The sequence below is a fragment of the Phyllobates terribilis genome, unplaced genomic scaffold (genome assembly GCF_046119375.1).
Source record: "Phyllobates terribilis strain yellow unplaced genomic scaffold, ASM4611937v1 Scaffold_3__8_contigs__length_932513732, whole genome shotgun sequence".
Classification (NCBI taxonomy): Eukaryota; Metazoa; Chordata; class Amphibia; order Anura; family Dendrobatidae; genus Phyllobates; species Phyllobates terribilis.
The window spans coordinates 625,147,770-625,172,966 of NW_027362763.1; the positions used below are offsets into that span (position 1 = coordinate 625,147,770).

The 25,197-nt window shown below is 48.3% G+C and overlaps 1 protein-coding gene across 4 annotated transcripts in view; it reads right to left on the reverse strand.

Moving 5' to 3' along the window:
* CEP170 (centrosomal protein 170) overlaps positions 1–25,197 on the reverse strand; it is a 306,205-nt gene that overhangs the window by 243,513 nt on the left and 37,495 nt on the right. The window contains exon 2 of one of the 4 annotated variants that reach the window (XM_073671538.1): positions 11,397–11,572. The exons of the other annotated variants lie outside the window; for them this stretch is intronic. The gene's annotated coding sequence lies outside the window, so the exon portion shown is untranslated. The remainder of the gene's footprint in view (positions 1–11,396; positions 11,573–25,197) is intronic. 4 annotated transcript variants of the gene reach the window in all.

Sequence of the window (25,197 nt, forward strand, 5' to 3'; positions counted from 1 at the left end):
CCCAGGTGCTTCACAGAAGTTTATAACATTGAGCTATAAAAATAAAATTTTCACATTTTTACCACAAAAAAATGTTTTTCAGCCCTCAATTTTGCATTTACATAAGGGTAACAGGAGAAATTGTACCATACCATTTGTTGTTCTATTTCTCCTGTGTAAGCCGGTACCCCATATTTGGGGGAAAATCACTGTTTGGGCGCACTGCAGGGTTCGGAAGAGAAAGGAGTGCAATTTGACTTTTTGAATGTAAAATTTGCTTGAATAATTAGCGGATGACATGTCGCGTTTGGGGAGCCCCTGATGTGCCTAAACAGTGGAGACCCCCCACAACTGATCCCATTTTGGAAACTAAACCCCTCAAGGAACTTCTCTAGATGTGTGGTGAGCACCTTGAACCAACCAGGTGCTTCACAGAAGTTTATAACGTAGAGCCGTGAAAATAAAAAAATCTTTTAACCCCAATTTTTTTATTTTCACAAGGGTAAGAGGAGAAAATGGACCCCAAAAACTGTTGCACAATTTTTACGAATTACGCCAATACCCCAAATGTGGGGAAAATACACTGTTTGAGAGCACGGCAGGGTTCAGAAGGGAAGGAGCACTGTGTGACTTTTTGGACGCAAAATTGGCTGGAATTGAGAGCAAACGCCATGTCGTGTTTGGAGAGCCCCTGATGCGCCTAAACAGTGGAAACCACCCACAAGTGACCCCCTTTTGGAAACTAGACCCCTCAAGGATTTTATCAAGGGGTATAGTGAACATTTTGAACCCAGAGGTACGACACAGAATTTGATAACATTAGGTCATTATGTTGAATAAGTTGTCATTAGTCTTGAGCGCAAGTGCTTGCTTCTTGAGTTTGCATCGGGTACTCGGGTATGCACCAAGTATCGTGGGTGCTCGAGTGACATGCTCGAGTCCCCGTCCACGTTTCACGGTTAGACACCCAAAAAAACACATGCGGGGATTGATAGTGCATGGCAGGCAATCCCCACGTGTTTTTTTGGCTGTATAACAGCCGCGAAACATATGGAGCGGAGACTCAAGCATGTCACTCGAGCACCTGCGATACTTGGTGCATACCCGAGCACCCGATGCAAACTCAAGTAGCGAGCACTTGCGCTTAACACTAGTCACCATATCGTCATCTTTTTTTTTTTTCTTTACTTTTGAAAACATCCCAACCCCAACCCTAATACTAGAGTTTATTTTTTACGCCGTATCTCGTGCGGTATAAGTGATTAGACTACTTTATTCTTCGGGTCAGTGCGATTACAAATACCAGATTCATATCGGGTTTTTATGCTTGGTAGCTGTCACACACTAAAAGATGCTTTTTTTTTTGCAAAGACTAGTTTTTGCAATCATTTTTCCATATTTCTGCCAAAAGAGTCATGTTTTTTGCGGGATGAGTTGACGTTTTTATTGGTACCATTTTTGGGCAAATGACATTTTTGATCGCTTTCTATTCAGATTTTTTGGGAGGCAGAATAAACAAAAACCAACAATTCAGGAATTCTTTTTTTATGCTGTTCTGTGTGTGGTAAAATTGATAAGGCATCGTTATTCTTCAGGTCATTACGTTTACAGCGGTACCACATTTATATAGTTTTATGTTTTGGCACTTGTACACAAAAAATATTTTATAGAGAGCTATAACTTTTATTTTTCAGCAGCTTGTTTTTTGAGGGACAAAATTAAATTTTTTTACCGTGTTCACTAAAAGGGTTAATTAGTGGGACAATTTTATAGGTCAGGTCGTTACGGACGTGGCGATACCAAATAAGTATACTTTTACGTTTTGTTTTTTTTCATAATATTTATGGGTACAGTATATATTTTTGGGGGATTATTTTTGCTTTTTTTTCTATATATATATATATTTTTTTAATTTTTTTTTCACTCTGACACTTTCTTTTATTTTTATACTTTGTCCCACTATGGGACATTTTTTGCAGGCTGATCGCTTGCATAGCATAGGTATGCAGCAGCATCCTTGTGCTATGCAGGCTGTCAGCGATTAACTGGTACAAGTTAGATAGCTCGTGCACTGCGCACGATCTATCAAACTTCCTGATGCCTGGTGACCCGACATGACGACATTGGGTCACCATATCAATGATCCCCTGTGTACACAGCTCTGGGTCTCCAATCCAAGGTAAGAGGGGCGCTCTTACGTCTGCTTACCCTGGAAATGCTGTGATCGATTTCTATCGCAGCATTTCGAGGGTTCATGTGCCGGGAGCGGTGTGAAACCGCTCCTGGCACACAGTACCGGGTGTCAGCTGTTAGAAGCTAACATCCGGCGGCGATCGCGCCCGCACAGCCTAATACGTACCTGGTCAATAGAGCCCAGGGTGCAGGTACGTATTATTATGCCCCATGTCAGAATGGGGTTAAAGGAAATCTGTCAGCAGCATCAACACATATACATGGGCATGCAGGTCATTGGAAGCTGAAAATGACACCTTGATATCTACGATCCGATGTCTTATTCCAGAGAAATACACATTTTTCTTATACGTACATGAGCTGTTCCAGGCTGTGAGCCGTACACTGATCTGCATGAGAATCTGCCTCCAGAGCTTATTTTAACCCCTTCACAACCAATTAAGTATATTTACATCAATGGCCGTTGTAAAGATGTGCGGTTGTGGATTTTAATAATCACCTAGGCACAATGAAACTTAGACACAATCTTAGGTAGGAAAGCAGGGTCTGGTCTCAAAACTACCCTATTGTCTAGCACTAAAGTAAAAGGTGGATATGCAGATACTGTAAAGCCTATAACTGACTAACCCCCTGTGCTGATGTTAAGGCCACAAGAAGTATTGTTTTTAGGGGGAGTCATTTTATGGACCCTGAGCTAAGGGGCTCAAAGGGAGAACCTGTTAACGCGTTTAGCACCAAGTTTAAATCCCAAGAAGGGACCCTTATTATAGGGGCTGGCTTGGCTCTACTGCATGCCCTCACGAACCTGAAAATCCATTTGTTACCGGCCAGATTATAATTATACAAGGCCCCTAAGGCAAAGATTTGGACCTTCAGGATGCTAACCGCTAGGCCTTTTTCCAGCCCTTTTTGAAGAAATTCCAAAATGCCCTATATGGGAAACCCCCCCCCCCCACCCAGGGAGAATCCCTGAGATGACAAGAACTTCTTCCAGACTCTACTGTAAATTTTAGTAGTGATTGGTTTCCTACTAGAAGAGTAGTAACTAAATTCGATGAGAAACCCCGACCCTCTAGCAACGACCTCTCAAGTTCCAGGCCGCTAAGTGCAATCCTTTCACCCGAGGATGGAATATAGGACCTTGAGCAAGAAGGTCGGGAATCTCTGGAAGAATTCAGGGGTTCGTGATTGACATGCTCTTCAGCCAAAAGAACCATGGTCTCTTGGGCCAGAAGGGGGCTATGAGGACCACTCGAGCCTGATCTTCCCGGATCTTCCTCAACACTGCTGGAATTAGGCACGTTGGGGGAAAGGCAAGGGCCAGACTGAAATCCCATCTGCAATGGAAGGCGTCTACTACTAGAGGGTTTTCCGTGGGATTCAGTGAGCGGAACTTTTTTAATTTGCTATTCTGATGAGTCGCAAACAGGTCGACCTCTGGAGACCACCACATGGCCACTAGCTGGCGGAAGACTGAATGATTTAGAGTCCATTCTCCCTGGAATAGTGGCCTGCGACTTAGAAAGTCTGCCTTCATGTTGTCCTCTCCTCTGATATGAAGGGCCTTTAAAGAGAGAACTTTTCCCTTCCACTAGAGAAAATATTCTCCCCGCAACTTGCATTAGTGATTTTGAGCGAGTTCCCCCCTGGTGGTTCACATATGCCACAGTGACCTGGTTGTCAGACAGAATTTTTATATGATGTCCTCCTAGAAGGGGTAAGAAGCTGATTAGTGCCTTCTCTACTGTTTGTAGTTTCCACATATTGGAAGACTCCAGACTCTCCTCCTCTGACCAAGTCCCCTGTATAGGGTGGTTGGGGCTGGCGTCCGTAGTAATCACTCTGGTAATCTGGGGAACCCAGGGGACGCCTGACCGGAACGAGTTTGTCTTTAACCACCAATACAGTGACTGAATTACATTGTGAGGGATTGTTAATCTGCCCTCCATATGCCCACTGAGGATGATTTCGTTCTTTAGGACGTCCCATTGTAATTCCATTGAATGAAATTGGGCCCAGCATACTGCTGGGATGCAGGAGGTGAGGGACCCCAGCAGAGACATGGCCCCCCCTGAGAGTCATTACTGGGTTTGTTATAGCTGTCGAAACTAAATTTTTTATTTTCTCTCTTTTCTGCTCGGGCAGGCGGCATTCATGTCGAACCGAATCCAGAGTAAGGCCTAAAAAGATCTGAGTTGTATGCGGGATCAGTCTTGATTTTTCTAGGTTTAAACACCATCCTAAGTTTTTTAAGATGGTGCACACCTGATCCACTTGGGCCAGGCAGTGATCGTGAGTTTTCCCCACTATTAGGAAGTCGTCCAGGTACGGAATGATCAATCTGTTTTCCTCCCTGAGATGAGCTGTAACCTTCGCTATAAGTTTTGTGAATATGTGGGGCGCCACTGCTAGGCCGAAGGGAAGAGCTCTGTACTGGAAGTGCTTGACGACTCCCTGCACAGTGACGGCTACTCTGAGGTATTTTTGAAAGTCGTGATGGATTGGCACATGGTAATACACATCTTTTAGGTCCAACACTGCCATGTAGCAGCAGGGAAATAGAAGGCTTATCATTGATTTTCGTTTCCATCTTGAATGGTGGAATGTTCAGGAATTTGTTTAGGCCTTTAGTTGAGGATGACTCTGAATGAATTGTCCGGTATCTTTATAAGGAATAAGGGGGAATAGAACCCTCTTCTTTCCTCCTGTGGTGACACCTCCAGTAAGACGTTCTTTTGCAGGAGACCTGAAATCTCTTCCTCCAGTGCCTGCTGTTCTGGTAGAGAGGGTCTTGAGGCAGTCAGAATAAATTTTTCTGGTGGGCTCCTCAGAAATTCCAGTTTTAATCCTGATTTTATTAAATTGAGGATCCACTTGCTGGAAGAGATCCTTTCCCAGGCTGGAAGGAAGAGAGAGAGCCTCCCTCCCACCTGGGATAGAGTGTCATTTTGGGGGTTTGCGACTATCCTGGGAGGGCCCGCCGAACAAAAATCCTTTCCCTTTTCTGGAAAGATCCTCCCATCTAAATTGTTCTGAGGATGTCCTTCTGCGGCCAAATTTCTTCCTCCAAAAGGACTGCTTAAAAGTTGAGAAGGAAGATTTAGGAAATCCTTTGTCGTCACCTGCTTTCTCAACAATTGTGTTAAGAGAGGCACCGAAAAGAAAATCTACATCACACGGAAGAGAGCATAGCTTTCCTTTCGTTTGTATATCCCCTGGGCAACATTTCAGCCAGACCCCTCTATGGCCGGCATTAGACAGGGCCGCAGATCTTGAAGCTAATCTGGCAGAATCCGCAGAGGCGTCAGATAAGAAGGCCGCAGCTCCTTTCAATACAGGTAGAGAGGCCAAAATAGAGTCCTGTGACTCGTTGTTCTTAACCTGGTCTTCTAACCTGTCTAACCAAACCATGAGGGATCTTGCCGTACAGGTTGCTGCTATGGCTGGTTTCAATGCCCCTGCTGATGACTCCCAAGTACCCTTAAGGAAGGTATCTACCTTCTGGTCCAGAGGGTCCTTCAGCATCCCTGTGTCTTCAAAAGGGAGAGAAGATTTTTTAGAAGCTTTGGACACCGCAACATCCAGCTTTGGGGCTTTATTCCAGGAAGCAGTATCATCCTCATTAAAGGGATATTTCCTTTTGAAGGAGGATGGAAGGGGACCCTTTTCTATGGCCTATCCCTTCTTGATAAGTCCCTGCACCTTATCGTTAATCAGAAAAACTCTATGTTTCTTACGATCCAAGGTACCGAACATAATATCCTGTACCGATCTTTTTGCCTTCTGGTCAACTAACCCCATTGTGGACCTGACGGCTTTACTAAGCTGCCAACACTTTCCAGGGGAAAACAATGACCTGTGCCGGCCTCGCTATCCGAAGAGGAAGCGTCAGTGGAGTCATCCAGCATTCCCTCGTCGGATTCAGAGTCTGAAAGGGTGGGTGGGGTTTTTGCTCTATGCGTCTGGGATGCTTCTTTTGCCTGGGAAAGCGATTTTAGCGATTTATCCACCTCAGACCTAATAAGGGTTTTTAAATTTGAAGCAAAATCCGGGGTTCCCTCCAAAATTGTTTCCTCAATACATGGCTGGCATAACTTTTTGAGCCAGTTTCTAGTCAGAACCCATTCACACACCCTATATTTGGATTTCCCCGTACATTTCTTAGGGACATCCTGACCATATAAAGGAGGAAGGAGAGGGAGAGAGAGAGACAAACAGAAAAAAGTCTACATTAATACGTCGACTTTCACGAAGCTCACTGACCACCCAGTAGATAAAAACAGGGTACCGGAACGGGAGGCAGGACGGTATCCGACACTTCTCCTCGGAATACCGCGGAATCATCAATCCTGCATGAGCTATGCCGGCTGGACATTGAATCCTTGGTGCTGCGTGTCCCAGAACGCCCACTGCTCCTGCTCTGCGGTGGACGCTGCTCCTGGGTGCGCTTCATGGCGCCGAGGCTGCTCCATCTCCTCGGGCTGCTGCAGCTTCAGCATGGACTGCTGCTCTTGCTGCTGATGCGGTGGGGAGGGCTGCTGTGAAGCCATTACGGTGTACTGCACCCCTGCCTAGCCGGTGATCTACCCTTAAGTACCCTCATTGTGCCAGGGAGATCACCGGCCGGCGTTCCCGCAGCTTCCGGTACTTACCCCGAAAATTACATCCGGGGGTCAGAGGTCCCGGCGCTCGTCAGACATTCGGTTCATCACTTCCGGTCGCACCCCGTGACGTCACATCCGGGATGCGGGGTTGCCGGCTACCATGCTGTGTAGGTGCCGCAAACCCCCGCACGTGAGGAGACCACATCTCGGCGCCCTCCGCGGCGCTTCCAGGACCCATGGGACAGACCGGCCCCAGTAAGATGATCTTGCTGCTGTCGCCGCCGACGAGAAGAAAGGTCCCCCATCAAGGACAGTAAACCACTGAGACAGAGAGGCGCCGCCCTTTTTATCTTGAAGGTTTCCTGTCCTTGAAGGGCGGATCCCCTCTCTCGTTGTGCCGTCATGGGTGACAGAAGAACAAAAGATGAACTATAACAGAGTCCTCTAGCCAGCAGTGCCTTTGCCGGCGGCAGATAGTCTTGTCAAGTTTCAACAACACCAGTCCTCAGGTGTTGCTCTCTGGCGTCAGCCACACACAGCCTGGAGACTTCAATCTCCAGACCACACACTCCACCCAGAAACAAACTGACTGAAAATTTAAACACTGTTCAGTCACATCCTGAGGGGGGGGTATGGGGAATTACTTCCCTCCCATCTCTACATCATTCCCGTAAAACCACACCCTTTAAAAGAGCAAACTCCCAGCACATAACATGTTGGCAGAAATTCAGTAGGTCTTAATTCACACAGGAGAGCATCCTGAGTGACACATACCTCCCCTCACATATAAAATCAGTGACTGTCACATATTCCCCCCCTCTGCCCAAAGCTGGGGGTATGGGCACCTTCAGACACCAAGCAGGGAATTCTGGAGAGGGCATCAGCATTAGCAGGGAATTCTGGAGAGGGCATCAGCATTAGCGTGTAACTTCCCGGGTCTATGCTCCATGTGAAAATTAAAGTCTTGGAGACCCAAGAACCACCTAGTTACTTGGGCATTCTTACCCTTTTTTTCCCTCAACCATCTCAAAGGGGCATGGTCGGACACCAATTTAAACTTTCTGCCAAGTAGGTAATACCTTAGCGTGTTTATGGCCCATTTTATAGCTAGGCATTCTCTCTCTATAATGGCATAATTTTTCTCGCAGGACGAGTTTCCAGCTCATAAACAGGATGGGATGCTCTTCCCCATTTATCTCCTGCGACAGCACAGCTCCTAGGCCAACTTCTGAGGCATCTGTCTGGAGCACAAATTCTTTAGTGAAGTCTGGTGCAACCATGGAACGCCATCTCAGTTTCAACTGTCCATTTTGCCATCGTTGTTTTTGGGCCTTTCATGAGGTCCGTCAGTGGTGTGGCAATCATGGCAAAATTTGGGATAAACCGCCAGTAATATCCCACGATTCCAAGAAATGCTCTCACCTGCTTCTTGGAGAGCGGTTGTGGCCAGTTCTGAATTGCCTCGATCTTACTGACCTGTGACTTAATTTCGCCTCTCAAGACGTAGCGCCTAAGTACTTGGCCTCCTCCTTCCTAATGGCACATTTTCTCGGATTTATCGTACATTCTGCCTTCCTTAGAGCATCCAGAATCGCCTGTACCATTGGCAGATAACTAGCCTAGTCTGAGCTAAAGACGACAATGTCATCAAGGTAGGCTGCGGAATACTTCTTATGTGGGTCGAGGATCCGATCTATGCTCTCTGGAAAGTGGCTGGTGCCCCCTGCAGTCCGAATGGCATTCGGGTGTACTGGAAGTACCCATCAGGTGTTGAGAAAGCTGTTTTCTCCTTGACCTGGGGACCTGCCAGTAGCCCTTCATCAAGTCGAGGGTGGTAATATATCTCACATGTCCAAGCCTCTCGATGAGTTCATCAACGCGGGGCATCAGGTATGCGTCACACTTGGAAACCTCATTCAGCCTGCGGTAACGTTGCAAAATCTCCACTCTCTGTCGGGCTTTGGCACGAGAACGATGGGACTCGACCATCCGATCTTCGATTCCTCTATCATGCCGAGGTCCAGCATCCTCTTCACCTCGGATGAATTACCTCACGGCGGACTTCAGGAATCCTATAGGGTTTGAGGTTTACCCTAACATGCGCTTCCGTCAGCACGTCATGCTCGGAGGTTCGCAGCTTCGTGGGACTGGGCACCACAGTCTGATCCCACTGTCACTGTGGCCACGGGATAGTCCTTGGCGTCCCCATGGATGCACCGAACACCCACAGTTTTGGAAGGGACCAACTGGTGGGGAAGGGTAGCTGTGATTAAAGTCACCAGACTCCCAGAGTCCAACAGTCCAAGCACCTTTACCCCTTTAATGGACACGGCACACGCCTGCGGTCCCTCGCCAGGTCGATAGTCCACACTGCAGGCTGGATAAGCATAATAGGAAACCCGTCTGCCTAGGCTGCAGTCCATGGGCTCGGGGGACATATGACACCTGGTGACTACGTGTCCAGGGTTGTGACACCGCCAACAGACGATATCTTTAGCAACAGTCCTTGTGGCACCTTCAGTAAGAGTCGGATGCCCCCCATTGGTGACTCTAGACACCTTCTGTGGTGAACTTGCCCCCTTTTGGATATCCCAGTACGGAGAAGTGACTATATCCGGTTTCCCGCGGGATTTCTCAACCACCTGGTACCTCTCTACCAGGCCGATAAAGTCATCTGCGTTCTGGGGATCACCCTGGGCAACCCAAGTCTGCACTGGCTTGAGAAGGGAGTGCACGAACCTATCAATCACCACCCGCTCGACCATCTGGGCTGGAGTGGAGGACTCATTTGCGAGCGAGGGAGTTTGTTGCTGGCATACGCCCAGTGGTGGACTCGTTGGACTCTCACCACCATATTCACTCCCAGGCGTGCTAAGATCTCTGTCTTTAGCTCGGCATATTCCTTGGCATCCTGCAGTGCCAAGTCGTAATATGCCTTTTGGGGTTCCCCTGACAAATATGGTGCCAGAACCTCTGCCCACTGTTCTGGTGGAAGTCTCTCCCGATCAGCCACCCTCTCAAAGACTGTCAGAAATGCTTCTACATCATCCCCCGTGGTCATCTTCTGCATGGCCCGTCTTACCACCTTCCTGACATAAGACTGACAGCAGCATCTACTGATCTCCGGCAGCAGCTGTTATAGACAGGTGCCAGCTATTTAGTATAGCCAGCATCAGCCAGTGGGGACTTAGCTCCTGAGGAACAAAGGGATTGTTTACTTTCAGAAAACTTTTGTTCATAGGCTGCAATAGCTGTAAAATAACAATCACCAAATATTACTTACCCTCCCTGGTTCCACCATAGAATCTCTATCACTACCCCAGTTGTTTGCTTTGCTTGCAGTGTTGACGTAATATTGACAGTGCTGCAGCCAATCAGTGAGTGCAATGGTTTGTAAAGGGCGTTATAACTTGCTGCAAATGTGACACAGTAGCCAGCCTAGCTGTCACGCAAGGTGTGTGAAAGACTCAGTGCAACACAAAGGGAAAAGGAAAGGAAGCCCAGACTCTAGGGAAAAGGAGAAATGGAGACCTACTGGCTGATAGAATATCACCCTGTCTCCCCTACGTCCCTATATTGGCTCTTCGCCAATCACAGCACGCGTTCCTCACCCTGTCTTTCCCTTGCGTTTCGCTAAGGCTAGGGAAGGGAGGAGATGAGCACTAGTCGATTCCCAATGAACACTAAACACAACAAACGAGGACAAATGGGAAAATTGCTTAGCTTTAGACGACTCCAGACAAATGCGCACTCGTCCTCAAGCACCAGAGAGGGAGTAGTACTGCTCTTGCTAAAGCCTTCACAAGAAGTAATGAATATAGCTGGCACCTCTCTCTGGAACAAAGCAGGTATTTATACACCCAGGCCAGGGTGTTAATTAGCCAGAGAAAGGTAGCCACTGGGTCCTAGAGACAGCTTCTATGAAGGCGTCTGCAATGCCAGAAGTAGAGATCTCCTGCAACCCACTGCAGGGCGACTGTCTGTCACTTCTGACACAGTCGTGACAGTACTCCCCCACCTCCCCTCTACGAGTGGCCTCCAAACACTCAGGACTTCTCAGGATAAAAGGTGTGAAATGAACGAGCCAACATGGGAGCGTTCACCTCTGAGGCTATGGCCCATAGCCTTTCCAGTGCACCAAGTATTGTAGAGAACGACGTTGGAGAGGAGACTCCTAGAAATCTTGAACTCCAGATTACCATCAACCATTACTGTGGTGAGGGCTCAAGAGGTTTCACATACTTCTTGAGTTAGGACCTATGGAACACGTTGTGGACCTTAAGGGCCTGAGGAAGTTCAAGACGAAACGCTGCTGGGTTAATGACGGCGGTTATTTTACAGGGACTGTGAGGAGCTGCCCATTTTCTAAAGACTATGATACTTTTCCAGCAACGGACCACCATTTTTGTTAATATTATTGTGTTTTATTAGTGATTTACTTGTTATGTTTTATATAGTTCTGCTAACTTGTCAGTATGTGCACTAGATTCACTTGTAAAATGTCCAGCATTCCACTAATCTGTATCTCAGGAGTATCTAACCATTGTTGCAACAGCCAATAATCTCGTTATGTGTGTGTAAATTGTAGACACAGTGGAGCCGTCGCCACAGGGGTCTTACATGCAGTCTCAGATGAAGGCTTCTAGAATATTCTTCATTGTTTAGCGCAGAGGTCCCCAACCGCCGGTCTGCGGACCAGGACCAGGACTGGGCCGTTCGGGTTTTTCAGCCGGTCCGCGGCGCCGCTGACAGTTGTAGAGGATCAGCAGGGAGAAAGCCAGCATGTGATCAGTAGTCTATAAGAAAAGAGGAGGAGGGACTGGCAGTGAATAGATAATTAGCCATGCGGCCCTACTCGCAGAATGTGCTCAGGCAGGAGCAGGGACAAGCAGGTCATGTGTGTCCAGCGCTCCTTCCCCTCCTGCTAGCTGCGAGTTGGAGGGGGAGGGGCTCTGGATGCTAATGGGCAGCTAGATATGACGTCAGGTGTCCCACCCTTATGACTCCTGTAGCTGTGTTCTGGTGTCGTGCGGCCCAGCAGCAGATTTTCTGGTTAAAGTGAAAAAAGCAAATAACAGTGAAAATTCATAGCAGCAGTGGCTGTGTCCAGTAGCAGCAGTAGTGGTCATCATCATCAGATGGGACCTAGATGGGACCGTCTTGTTGCAGGAAAACAAGCCCAGTGCTCCCAATGATCCAGGGAAACAAGCCTGGTGCTCCCACTCATTCTGAACCTATGGTAAGTTGAATCACATTCTCATTATAAATGTCATAATTATATGATAAGTATGCACTAAGCTCCACCCCTCCATAACCCCACCCACATATGACCAAAGCCCCGCCCCCACCGGGCCATTGAAAACTGGTCTTGCTTAAAGCCGGTCCCTGGTGCAAAAAAGTTTGCCGACCACTGGTTTAGCGAACAGTGAATGTTTAAGGGGGAGGGTGTGATCACTTCTGACCTGGGAGGGGACTGAGCCCAGTGGAAGAAAGGACAGACATGTTTTAGGAGAGTTGGGTGGAAGGATGTAAGGAAGAGGATGGAGACAGTGAGTATGGCCTTATACAAAGCCAGTGGAACTACTGAACCCACATTGGGAATTTGAGGACTAAGAGAATTGCCTGTTGGACATTCACCTGGAATTGCTGCTCACCGTGGCCGGAAGGAATAAAACTAATTGCATCGATAACCTGCCTAGGTGATTATTAAAATCCAAAACCGCACATCTTTACAGGGACCAATAAACCTAGGTCCCAGCTAGGCAGGGAAGAAGATAAAACTACGTTTCTCTGCATTCAGACCTCAACCATGGGCCATACAGGTATGTATAGATTTACTTTTCTATACCATGTATGCCCAGAGAAGAGGTCTGATATCTCCCAGTGGGGACAGATTCCCTTTAACCACTTCGCGCCAGAGCCTGTTTTTGCCTTCGTGACCAGGCCAATTATTTCAATTCTGACCACTGTCACTTTATGAAGTAATTACTCTGGAACGCTTCAACGGATCCCCCTGATTCTGAGATTGCTTTTTCGTGACATATTGTACTTCATGATAGTGGTAAAATATCTTCGATATCACTTGCGTTTATTTGTGAAAAAATCGGAAATTTGGCGAAAATTTTGAAAATTTTGCAATTTTCAAACTTTGAATTTTCATGCCCTTAAATCAGAGAGATATGTCACACAAAATAGTTAATAAATAACAGTTCCCACATGTCTACTTTACATCAGCACAATTTTGGAACCAAAATTTTTTTTTGTTAGGGAGCTATAAGGGTTAAAAGTTGACCAGCGATTTCTCATTTTTCCAACAAAATTTACAAAAACATTTTTTTAGGGACCACATCATATTTGAAGTCACTTTGAGGGGTCTTTATGACAGAAAATGCCCAAAAGTGACACCGTTCTAAAAACTGCACCCCTCAAGGTGCTCAAAACCACATTGAAGAACTTTATTAACCCTTCAGGTGCTTCACAGGAATTTTTGGAATGTGGAAGAAAAAAATTAACATTTAACTTTTTTCACAAAAATGTTACTTTAAACCCAATTTTTTTTATTTTCACAAGGGTAACAGGAAAAAATGGACCCCAAAATTTTTTGTGCAATTTCTCTTGAGCACCCAAATACCCCATATGTGAGGGAATACTACTGTTTGGGCGCACGGCAGGGTTCGGAAGGGAAGGAGCGCCATTAGACTTTTGAATGTAAAATTTGTCTGAATAATTAGCAGACGCCATGTTGCGTTTGGAGAGCCCCTGATGTGCCTAAACAGTGGAAACCCCCACAAGTGACACCATTTTGGAAACTAGACCCCTTAGGGAACTTATCTAGATGTGTGGTGAGCACCTTGAACCCCAAGGTGCTTCACAGAAGTTTATAATAATGAGCTATAAAAATAAAATTTTCACATTTTTCCCACAAAAACGTTTTTCATCCCTTAATTTTGCATTATCATAAGGATAACAGGATAAATTGCACCATGAAATTTGTTGTGCAATTTCTCCTGAACACGCTGATACCCCATATGTGGAGGCAAACCACTGTTTGGGCGCACTGCAGGGTTTGGAAGGGAAGGAGCGCCATTTGACTTTTTGAATGTAAAATTTGTTTGAATAATTAGCAGATGCCATGTCGCATTTGGGGAGCCCCTAATGTGCCTAAACAGTGGAAAACCCCCACAAGTGACACCATTTTGGAAACTAGACCCCTTAGGGAACTTATCTAGATGTGTGGTGAGCACCTTGAACCCCAAAGTGCTTCACAGAAGTTTATAATATTGAGCCATAAAAATAAAATTTTCACATTTTTCCCACAAAAAATGTTTTTCATTCCCTAATTTTGCATTATCATAAGGGTAATGGGATAAATTGCACCATGAAATTTGCTGTGCAATTTCTCCTGAGTACGTCGATACCCCATATGTGGGGGAAAACCACTGCTTTGGTGTACGGCAGGGTTCGGAAGAGAAAGGAGCGCTATGTTGGCTGGGATAGGCAGCAGACACCATGTCACATTTGAAGAGTCGCTGACATGCCGAAACAGCAGAAACCCCCACAAGTGACCCCATTTTGTAAACTACACCTCTCAAGGAATTCATCTAGGGAAGTAGTGAGTATTTTTTAATCTTTAAATTTATACCATTGGGCAGTGAAAAAAGCATAATTCTATTTTTACCACAAAAAAATGTTTTACCCTCAGATTTTACATTTTCACACAGGACAATATGTAAAAATGGTGCGGAAATGTGTCACACAATTTCTTCTAAAAGTGGCAATACCCCATATGTGGCTGTATCGTACCGCTCAGCCATACCGCGAGATCTGGGGGGGGACGGAGCGCTATTTGACAATTGGAGAACAAATTATTGTAGAATAGGCATTTGGAATTGGGAGCACAAAATTTTCTGAATTTCTTTTGGGGGGCAAGGGCCATTTCGCTTTTCCAGAGCCTTTCTGCTACCAGTAACTTGGAAGTCCCTTATATTTTTAACAGATGACGGACCTGAGTGGGGACTAGCTTATTTTGAGGACTGAGTTGAAGCTTTTATTGGGAACATTTTACGTAACATTTATCCGGCGCTCTAGGCTGAGCACTTACATCGGGGTTTCCATCTAAATTTCCAAGTGATGTAATTCAGATGAAACCCCTGCAGGATCCATTCACTGTAATGAGGCAGCAGAGTTACTCTGGACTCGGTCTGGCCTCTGTTTAGCGGTGTCCTTTTTTTCAGAAGTGCACAAAACTGTGGCCAACCGCACTTTTATGCACGCCTAAAACAAATGACACCGTGGGATCCCAGGCTAGACGGCGTCCACAGTGGCCTATATCTGCCTCATTACAGGGAATCTTCCGTCATGGGTTCCGTCTGAATCACATATTTCAGAGATTTACACGGAAACTCCGGGGTAAGTGCTCAGCGCAGAGCGCAGGATAAATGTGAGCAGAGCCTTACTGCGATCTTTGGGAGACATAATAAACAAATCAGTAGCAGGTAAAGAATTGGTTTTATTTATTTTTTACGCCGTTCCTCGTGTGATATAACTGATTAGATTACTTTATTCTTCGGGTCGGTGCGATTACAGCGATACCAGATTTATATCGGGTTTTTATGATTGACAGCTGTCACACACTAAGAGACGCTTTTTTTTGCAAAATCTAGTTTTTGCATTGCCATATTTTGAGAGCTATAATTTTTCCATATTTTGGCAGAGTCATGTGACGGCTTGCTTTTGCGGGACGAGTTGACATTTTTATTAGTACCATTTTTGGGTACGTGACATTTTTTAATCGCTTTCTATTCCGTTTTTTGGGAGGTAAAATTAACAAAAACCAACAATTCAGGAATTGTTTTTTGAGGTTTTTTTTATGCCGTTCTGCGTGTGGTAAAAGTGATCAGGCAGAGTTATTCTTCGGGTCAGTACGTTTACAGCGAAACTACACTTACTGTATATTTTTTTTATGTTTTGGCGCTTTTACACAATAAAACTATTTTATAGAAAAAATATTTTTTTTGCATTGCTTTATTCTGAGCGCTATAACTTTTTTATTTTTCGGCTGATGGAGCTGTATGGCGACTTTTTTTTTTGCGGAACAAGATGACGTTTTCAGCGGTACCATTTTTATTTCCATTTTGCTTTTTGATCGCATTTTTTTCCACTTTTTGTTTGGCGATATGATGAAAAAGCATATTTTTTGCTCCGTTATTTATTTATTTTTATTACAGTGACCACAGAAGGAGTTAATTAGTGTGACAGTTTTATAGATCGGGTTGTTTCGGACGCGGCGATACCAAATATGTGTACTTTTTTTGTTTTTGCATAAATATACGGATTTTATTCATTTATTTTTATTTATTTTGTGATTTTTTTTTTTACAGTTTAAAAATGTAAAAAAAAAGTAAAAAAAAATGTTTTTACTTAGTCCCTGTATGGGACATTAATTTTTATTTTTCTGATCACTGATCTCATGTAATGTAATAGACGACATGAGATCTTTGCTGACTGTTTCACAGTCAGAGTCTCCTGCCAGGCTTCAGCTGCAGGCTGAGCCAGGCAGGACACCATATATGGCAGAGCTGGAGGCGGTCACGCAACCCCAGGTCCTGGAAGGTATCAGGGGTCGTCGGAGAGGCAAGTAAGACGACCCCCTCTCCTCTGTCTATCTTCTATATGCCGCGATCACTATAGATTGCGGCATATAGAACATAGCAAAGGGTTAACATCATTGGGACCTGATCCAATCAGGTCCCGATGATGTCCCCTGACAGAGCTATCGCTCTGCACCGCAAACGCAGCGCTTGCAGGACCCTGGGGGTCCTGAGGGCTGCGAGACCACCCACCGTTTTTAAACGTCGGCGCTGGACAGAGCCCAGCAAGCGCCGACGTTTATCTACAGTGGGCCATCGCGAAGCGGTTAAAGAAGAAAAAGCCTGGAGGGAGGCATCCGATCATTTGGAAAAATCAGACCCCTTCTTACTCATGTCAGTAAGGGGTTTCACAATTACAGAATAATTTTGGATGAATTTCCAGTAAAAATTATTAAAAGCCCAAAAAGCGTTGTAGAGCCTTCAGGTTCTCGGGAAGTTTCCAATCAAGGAGCGTACAGATCTTCTCCGGATCCATCCGAAAACCTGAAGATGACAACAAGTACCCCAAAAACTGCACCTCCTGAACAGCAAAAACACATTTTTCTAGTTTGGCATAAAGTTTGTTATCCCTTCATATCTGGAGCACCAGCTTAACATGTCCCCAATGTGTCTCAAAATCAGGTGAGTAAACCAAAATATCCTCCAGATAAACCACCACAAACTTCCCCACTAAATTATGGAAAATATAATTTATGAAATGTTGGAATACCGCAGGTGCATTGGTCAAACCAACAGACATAACCAGACTCTCGAAATGTCCTTCCAAGGTATTGAACACTTTTCCATTGGTCCCCTTCTCTGATTCTAACCAGATTGTAGGCTCCCCTTAAATCCAACTTGGAGAATTCTTTAGCTCCTAGACCGTCATCTTTTTTCTTCACAATGAAGAACTCTGCCGCCACGGGTGAAAGACGGATTTTGGTAAGACCTTACCTGTAAAATCCTTTTCAGCGAAGGAAGGAAGGGAGACACAGATCCATTACTAGTGGGTAGGCGGAGCCCCACAGGATAGTTCACCTCAGATTAGAAAAAGTGACGACCGACCCCTCCAGCTTAGGCTCCTCCTACTCCAATGTCTTTCAGTCCGTACACAAGCTAAGGAAGAGCAGACAACACCAGCGGAACAACACAACCCCTTCCGAAAATTCAGAAATGCGAGAGAACAGGTTATGCATATAACAGAAAAAACACACAGTCCCAGGCACTACTCACTGGACCTGACAACTGCGATGAGCTGGCAATGCTGGAACAGAGCCCTAGTGCACCGACCCCCGCCCAGATGACCGCCATCAGAGAGGAGTCGCGCAGCATCTGGAAAGGCAATAATACACTTCTGCCATGGGAGGGTGCTGTGTCTCCCTTCCTTCCTTCGCTGAAAAGGATTTTACAGGTAAGGTCTTTCCAAAATCCGTCTGTCAGCAGCAGAAGGGAAGGAAGGGAGACAAAGATCCATTACTAGTGGGACGTCCCAAAGCAGTCCAGAACTCAAGGGTGGGAAACAGTGGCAGAATCGCCAACACCCCAACAACTTAGGCAAGCGCGCAACAAGCGCCAAAACTAGATAAAGAGATAACTTAAACCACCGCCGCCTGCAGGACCCTGCGTCCCAAGACCGCATCGGCGGAAGCACTCACGTCCACTTTATAAAATTTAGTAAAAGTGTGAACGGAGCGCCAGGTAGCTGCCCGGCAGAGCTGCGCTGCCGAGGCCCCCTGACGAAGAGCCCACGACGAACCAACAGCTCTCGTGGAATGAGCTCGAACCTTAACCGGACAAGGCTCGCCCTTGAGCCGGTACGCCTCCAGGATAGCCGAACGTATCCACCGAGCTATAGTATCCTTGGAAGCCCGCTGACCACGCAGACGACCAGCAGGAATCACAAAAAGAGAGTCTGACTTCCGAAACCCTTGCGTGATAGCAAGATAGAACTTCAATGCCCGCACCAAATCCAACGAGTGCAAGGCCCGCTCCTTTGGATTCTTCGGATTCGGACAGAGAGGGCAACACGATGTCCTGATTGACGTGGAAACGCGACACCACTTTAGGCAGAAAATCGCCACGGGTACGAAGCACCACGCGATCCGAGAGGAACTCCAGAAAAGGGGGCGAGCAAGACAGTGCCGCCAACTCAGAAACCCTTCTCAAAGAGGTGACCGCCATCAAGAAGGCCACCTTCCAAGAAAGCAAGTAGAGCGTAGCTGAATCCATAGGCTCAAACGGCCCATGCTGAAGAGCCTCCAAGACTAGATTGAGCCGCCAAGGAGCCACAAACGCCCTCCGAGGTGGAAACTGACGTGCAACCCCGCAAAAAAACTAACGCACATCCCTGCGCGAGGCAACAGCCTTCCGAAAAAGCACGGATAGTGCAGATACTTGACCCCGCAAGGTACCAACCGCCAGACCCTTAGCCAAACCACATTGCAAAAAAGCCAAGAAGTTGGGAATGGAAAAAACCCTCGGGTTCCTTGACGATCCAGAACACCATGAATAGAAGGCCTCCCAAGTTCTGTGATAAATCCTAGTCGTAGCTGGACTTCTGGCCGCCCGCAAGGTGGCAATGACCTCGGCCGAAAACCCACGACGGGTCAAGATCTCGGTCTCAAGTGCCACGCCGTCAAAAGAAGCGACTTCAGGTCCGGATGGAGAATGGGCCCTTGGGTTAACAGGTCCGGGCGAAGAGGCAGTGGAAACGGAGGCGCCGCCAGAAGAGATACCAGCGTAGAATACCACGCCCTCCACGGCCAATCCGGCGCCACCAAAATCGACGGAATTCGTTCGAGTTTGATCCGCCGGATCACCAGAGGAAGCAAGGATACCGGCGGAAACACGTAGATCAGCTCGAACTGTTCCCACAGGGCCACTAGAGCATCTACCGCCACAGCCTCCGGGTCCCTGTACCTGGACATGAACGTCGGAATCCTGGCGTTCAGCCTGGATGCCATCAAGTCCACCTGGGGAGTCCCCCAACGGGAGCACAGCAGTGTAAAAACTTCCGGATGAAGACTCCATTCTCCGGGATCCACCTGCTCGCGATTGAGGAAGTCCGCCGTGATATTCAGCACTCCTGGGATGTGAATCGCGGAGATGGCTGGAACCCTGGACTCGGCCCATACCAGGATCCAAGAGACCCCCATCATGAGTCTGGAACTCCTCGTCCCGCCCTGATGGTTGATATACGCGACCGCTGTCGCATTGTCCGTCTGAATCCGGACCGGCAGACCGCTCAAGGGGACCGACCAATGTCGGAGGCAGAGAAATATCGCTCTCAACTCCAGGATGTTGATCGGCAGAGACGACTCCTCTGACGACAGGACCCCCTGAACCCAGAGATCGGTCCAAAACCCCCCCCCCAGCCAGTCAGGCTGGCATCGGTGGTAATGACCGACCACCGTGGGAGGAGGAAGGATTTCCCCAGGGATAAAGCCTCCGGACGTAACCACCATCCAAGAGACTCCCGCACGCTGCGGGAGATACCGACACAGCGATCTAGCGAAGCCGGCGATCGGTCACAACGGGTCAGAATAAGATTTTGGAGACCCCGGGAATAAAATTGTGCAAACGGTACAGCTTCCATTGCTGCCACCATCAGACCCAGAAGGCGCATACACTTCCGAAGGGACATCGCCATCGCCGACCTCATATCCTGGACATGGTGACGAAGGTTCGCTTGTTTGTCCGGAGGCAGGGACACCACTGCTCGTACCGTGTCGAAATGCATCCCCAAGAACAGGATTGACTGCGACGGCTCCAATGACGACTTCTTCCAATAGGGGAGAATCGTAACTCCTTGCCTTCGAAGGAGCGCCATGAGCGGCGCCAGAATTTTTGTAAAAACCCTGGGCGCCGAGGCCAACCCAAATGGTAGGGCCACAAACTGGTAATGGGCCTGACCTATGGCGAAACGCAGGAAGCGCTGGTGAGCCCTGCCGATAGGGACATGCAAATAGGCGTCGCGGATGTCGATCGACACCAAGAAATCGTACTGCGACAGGGCCGCCACGACAGAGCGAAGAGACTCCATACGGAATTTCCGGGTCCGGACATGAACATTCATATCTTTGAGGTCCAGAATGGGGCGAAACTTGTCCTCCTTTTTGGGGACCACAAAAAGGTTGGAGTAAAACCCCCTTCCCCGGTCCTCGGGCGGAACCGGAACCACCACACCCTGCTGCCGAAGAGAGTCGACCTCCCGCAGCAGTGCGGCAGCCAGCTTGGGCTCGGACGGGATGCGTGACGGACAAAATCTGTCCGGGGGTCGAGAATGAAACTCTATGAAATAGCCTGCCGACATAACCCGTGTCACCCAGGCGTCCGATACGTTGGACGCCCAAATCGACCCGAATTGAAGCAGACGACCTCCCACCCGAGAGCCCTCGAGAGGGTTCCTGGCGTCAGTCCGCCTTAGTGAGCTTTTTGTCAATCTCCCGTTTGTCCTGACGGAAATGTTGTTTCCAGGGTGTACGGGATTTCTGGGTGGTCTTCTTTCCGGAAGACGAGAGACGACCCGATCTCCAAGAGGGCTGACCGAACCGTCCCCTGGGCCAAAAGGACCGACGACCACTACCGGCACTTGACTTGCCAGACGTAGAAGCCGCTGCTTTCCGCTGCGGCAAAGCCGAATCCTTGGCCTTGGCCATCAGCTCCGTGAGGTCCGAACCAAAAAGCTGACCGCCCTTGTACGCCAGACTCAGCAAACCTTGTTTGGATACCACGTCTCCAGTCCACTGTTTAAGCCACAGTGCTCTCCTAACTGACAGCCGAGGATTGAGCCCTGGACAGAACCGAATGAGTATCCAGCACTGTGTCCCTGCCATATCGGGCCGCCTCTTCCAACAGCTGGAAAAGCCTTTCCACCTGAGACAGCAGAGTCCCATCTTGCCACGCCGTCCGCAGCTGATCCAACCACCGCAGAGAAGCCTCACCAGCCCACATGGCCCCCAAGGCCGCTCGGAATCCATGACCCGCGGCCTCGTAGATGGACTTCGCCGCTAACTCCGTCCTTCTGTCCAGCGGGTCCTGTACACTCGCCTTCCCTTTAACAGGAAGCAAAGAGGATTTGCTCAGCTGAGACAATGGCACGTCCACTTCAGGCGAGGGGACCCAATTAGCGATCGTCTCCGTGGAGCAGGGATACAGAGCATCAAAAAACCGCATACCCTGGAAGCGTTTATCCGGACACAGGCGTTCTTTCTCCACCGCCTCGTTAAGTTCATCGTGCACCGGGAGCGTCGAACGAGCCCGACGCGACTCCTGATACAGCCGGGCCGACTTGCCAGGGCGCCTCGTCAACACTTCAGACAGCTGTAACGCTTCCCGCATAGCCCCAATAAAAGCGTCCACGCGGCCCGAAAGCGAAGCAGAGCGACCCTGCCGATCCTCTTCATCAGAATCGGAAATCTCACCAGCAGAGTCTGTCGGTGATTCCGAAGCCTCCGACGCACTGCGCGGAGGAGACGGCGCCACCACAGGCCTGTGGCGCTTCTTGCCTCATGACGTCGGTTGGGACTTAGCTGATACCCAATGACCCAGGAGGTCAGACAGACTGTCAATGGAGCGTGTGAGCGCTTCCACTTTAACATCACTGAGGCCCCCGACCAGTGTCGAACCTGACGCCGTCGAAGACCCTGGCGTATCAGATACGCGTGACCGATCCTGAAGCGTACCGGGAGAGAGATCCGCGCCCCCGGTCCCTGATCCGACATGCCCCCACACAGTTGCGAGCGTCGCGGATAAGGCGGTAATAACCCTTTACAATGGGTACAGTAACCGAGGATGTGTGACCTTCACAAAAAAATCACCAAGCACTGAAGGGTTAAAGCTCCTCCTTAGAGGGAGAGAGCTACCCCAGCTGCCTGCAGAGCAAAAGTTAACCTAACAGACTAGGGAGATGCGCCCTCTGAGCCCAGAAGCATGCACTCCAGTACAGGTTAACTGCCTTGATGAGGCCAGACCCCTCAGAAGGGGTTAATGCTGCTGACCACTCAATACACCTTTGCCTTCAAAGGACAGAGGTGTGCGAGTCCCAGAGCCTCCTCAGCAGGGAGATAGCAGCGCCGGATATAGCACACCCTGTCTGCCTTAACAGGTCAGCAGTAAGGTGCTCTGCGCTGTAATAGTGAGCAAACGGAACCTTCTGCCTTAACAGGCAGAAGTGACTCACCAGCAGGCCGCGATGACTGCTCTTCTCTGGGGAGGTGTAGAGAGCGGGGAGCAGAGAGCAGGAGGCGCTGCACGTGGTAATGGACGCCGGCCGAAGGACCCGGAAGAAGAAGGGGCAAGACAGCTCCAGCGCGCGCTTTACGGTCGCTTCCTGCCTGAGGATAAGATGACAGGCAGCAGAGAAACGCGAAGCCACGCCCCCCCGCCGCACACCAACGGAGCCCGCGCTCCCCCGTCCCTGCTCCCCTGCTAGCAGAGAGATCTCCAAAAGCCGAATGCAGCGGTGATATCCCATGTAACGGACAAAACAGCAGTCACCACTTGTACAGTAACAGCGGCTGCCGCAGCAGCCGCGGAAGCACTCAGAACTTGATGAGCACTTACCCAGCTGAGCGCCACAGGGACCCCCAGGGATGTGTGGCGCCGTGGCCCTTTGCTCCCCACCACGGAGGAGCGCGCAGGGACCCCACAGAAGCGGTGTGCGTCTCCGCCAGGGAGCGCCCTGTATCCCCCGGGGCCGACAGGCTTCTGCGGGGACCTCCTTAGGGGGGTACGCAGATCCGCCAGGGGAGGGTCAGGGGTCCCAGCAGCGCCGAGACCCCCTGAGACCTCTAGACCACGGGGGGGGGCCAAGTCTCTGGAAATGTAAAATAAAAAATTTTTCTAAGGAGCTGCAAAGGCAGCGACTATCCTCTGCGACCTCAAATTTTAAACTGAAGGACATGGGCGTAGGAGGAGCCTAAGCTGGAGGGGCCGGTCGTCACTTTTTCTAATCTGAGGTGAACTATCCTGTGGGGCTCCGCCTACCCACTAGTAATGGATCTGTGTCTCCCTTCCTTCCCTTCTGCTGCTGAAAATGAGGGTCTGATATGTCCCTTCTCCAGACTTTCCACAATTAAATCCTTCATGGTTTGTTTCTCAGGGCCAGAAAGATTATACAGTCTGGACTTCAGTAGTTGAGCTCCGGGGGTCAGGTTAATAGGACAGTCATAAGTACGATGAGGAGGCAAATCCTAATACCCCCTATCAGAAAAAATGTCCTCAAAACCAGATAGAAAAGCAGGTAATATTTCCGTAGAGAGCAAGGGAAATATCTAAACAGTTCTCAAGGCAGTAATCTCCCCATTCAATAATCTCCCCGGTTTGCCAATCCACCAATGGATTATGTTTAACAAGTCAAGGAATACCCAGAACAATCGGTGTGGGAAGATTGTCCAGGACATAGCAAGGGATTATTTCACAATGAACTGACCCGACCCTCAGTTTTGACATTATGTACAATATGAGAAATTGTTTACTCTGCAAGTGGTGCCAAGTCGATGGCGAAGATTGAAATAGGTTCATCTAAAGTACAGCAAGCAAGACCATGAGTTTTCACAAACTCAGTATCAGCCATGCTGACTCTGGCTCCACTGTCAACAAACACAGAAATTTTCTCGGTTTTGCTCTCTAGCACAAACTCTTCTGTCAGGACAAACCGAGAATTGTAGGTTGGCAACAAATTAACCCCTTGTTTATCAAACTCCAGACTATCGAGAGTTAATAGAGTCTCCTTTTGTTTAGGAATTGAAGGACAGGTCGCAACAAAATGTCCCCTTTTCCCACAAAAAAAAACATACGCCTTTTTTCTTGCGAATCTCCGGGGAGATGTATGATGTAGAGACACCTCCTAACTGCATGGGTTCTTCCACCTCCCCCAAAACTGGTTCACCCCCAGACAGCTCCCCCAGCAGAGGTACACAACCCCGACAAGAAGGCCCCGGAGAAGGTGGTCTCACCCGTGTATCCCGAAGGAGTCTATCAAGACGTATGGCCAATGACATGGCAGCCTCCAAGGACTGAGGGGTTTCATATACTGCCAAGGCATCTTTCAACCTTTCAGTAAGCCCCTCACAAAATTGACTTCAAAGGGCTAAGTCATTCCATTTGGAATCCGTTGCCCATCTACGGCATTCCGAGCTGTACATCTCCACTGACGAATACCCCGGCTTAAGGCGACGTAGCCTAGACTCAGCCAAGGCGACTTGGTCAGGGACATCATAGATGAGGGCCAGAACCCAGAAAAACCCCTCCACAGACAGGAGACAAACCGAGTCCTGAGGTAAAGAAAACGCCCGGTGTGGGAAAGACTTAGTGCAACACAAAGGGTAGAGGGAAAGGAAGCCCAATCTCTAGGGAAAGGGGGAAATGGAGACTTCCTGGCTGATAGAATATCACCATGTCTCCCCTACGTCCCTATATTGGCTCTTCACCAATCGCTGCACGCATTCCTCGCCCTGTCTTTCCCTAGCGCTTGGCTAAGGCTAGGGAAGGGAGGAGATGAGAACTAGTATATCCCCACTGAAAACTAAAATCAAGGGTGAACAAACAGGGGGCTTTAGAAGACTCCAGACAAATGCGCACACGTCCTCAAGCACAAGAGAGGAAGCAGTACTGCTCTTGCTAAAGCCTTCACAATGAGTAATAAAGACGGAATGGCCAGTACTCATTATAGGGAGAGCCACGCCAGAAGAGGGCACGGCCAGTACTCATTATAGGGAGAACCACACCAGAAGAGGGCACGGCCAGTACTCATTATAGGGAGAACCACACCAGAAGAGGGCACAGCCTGT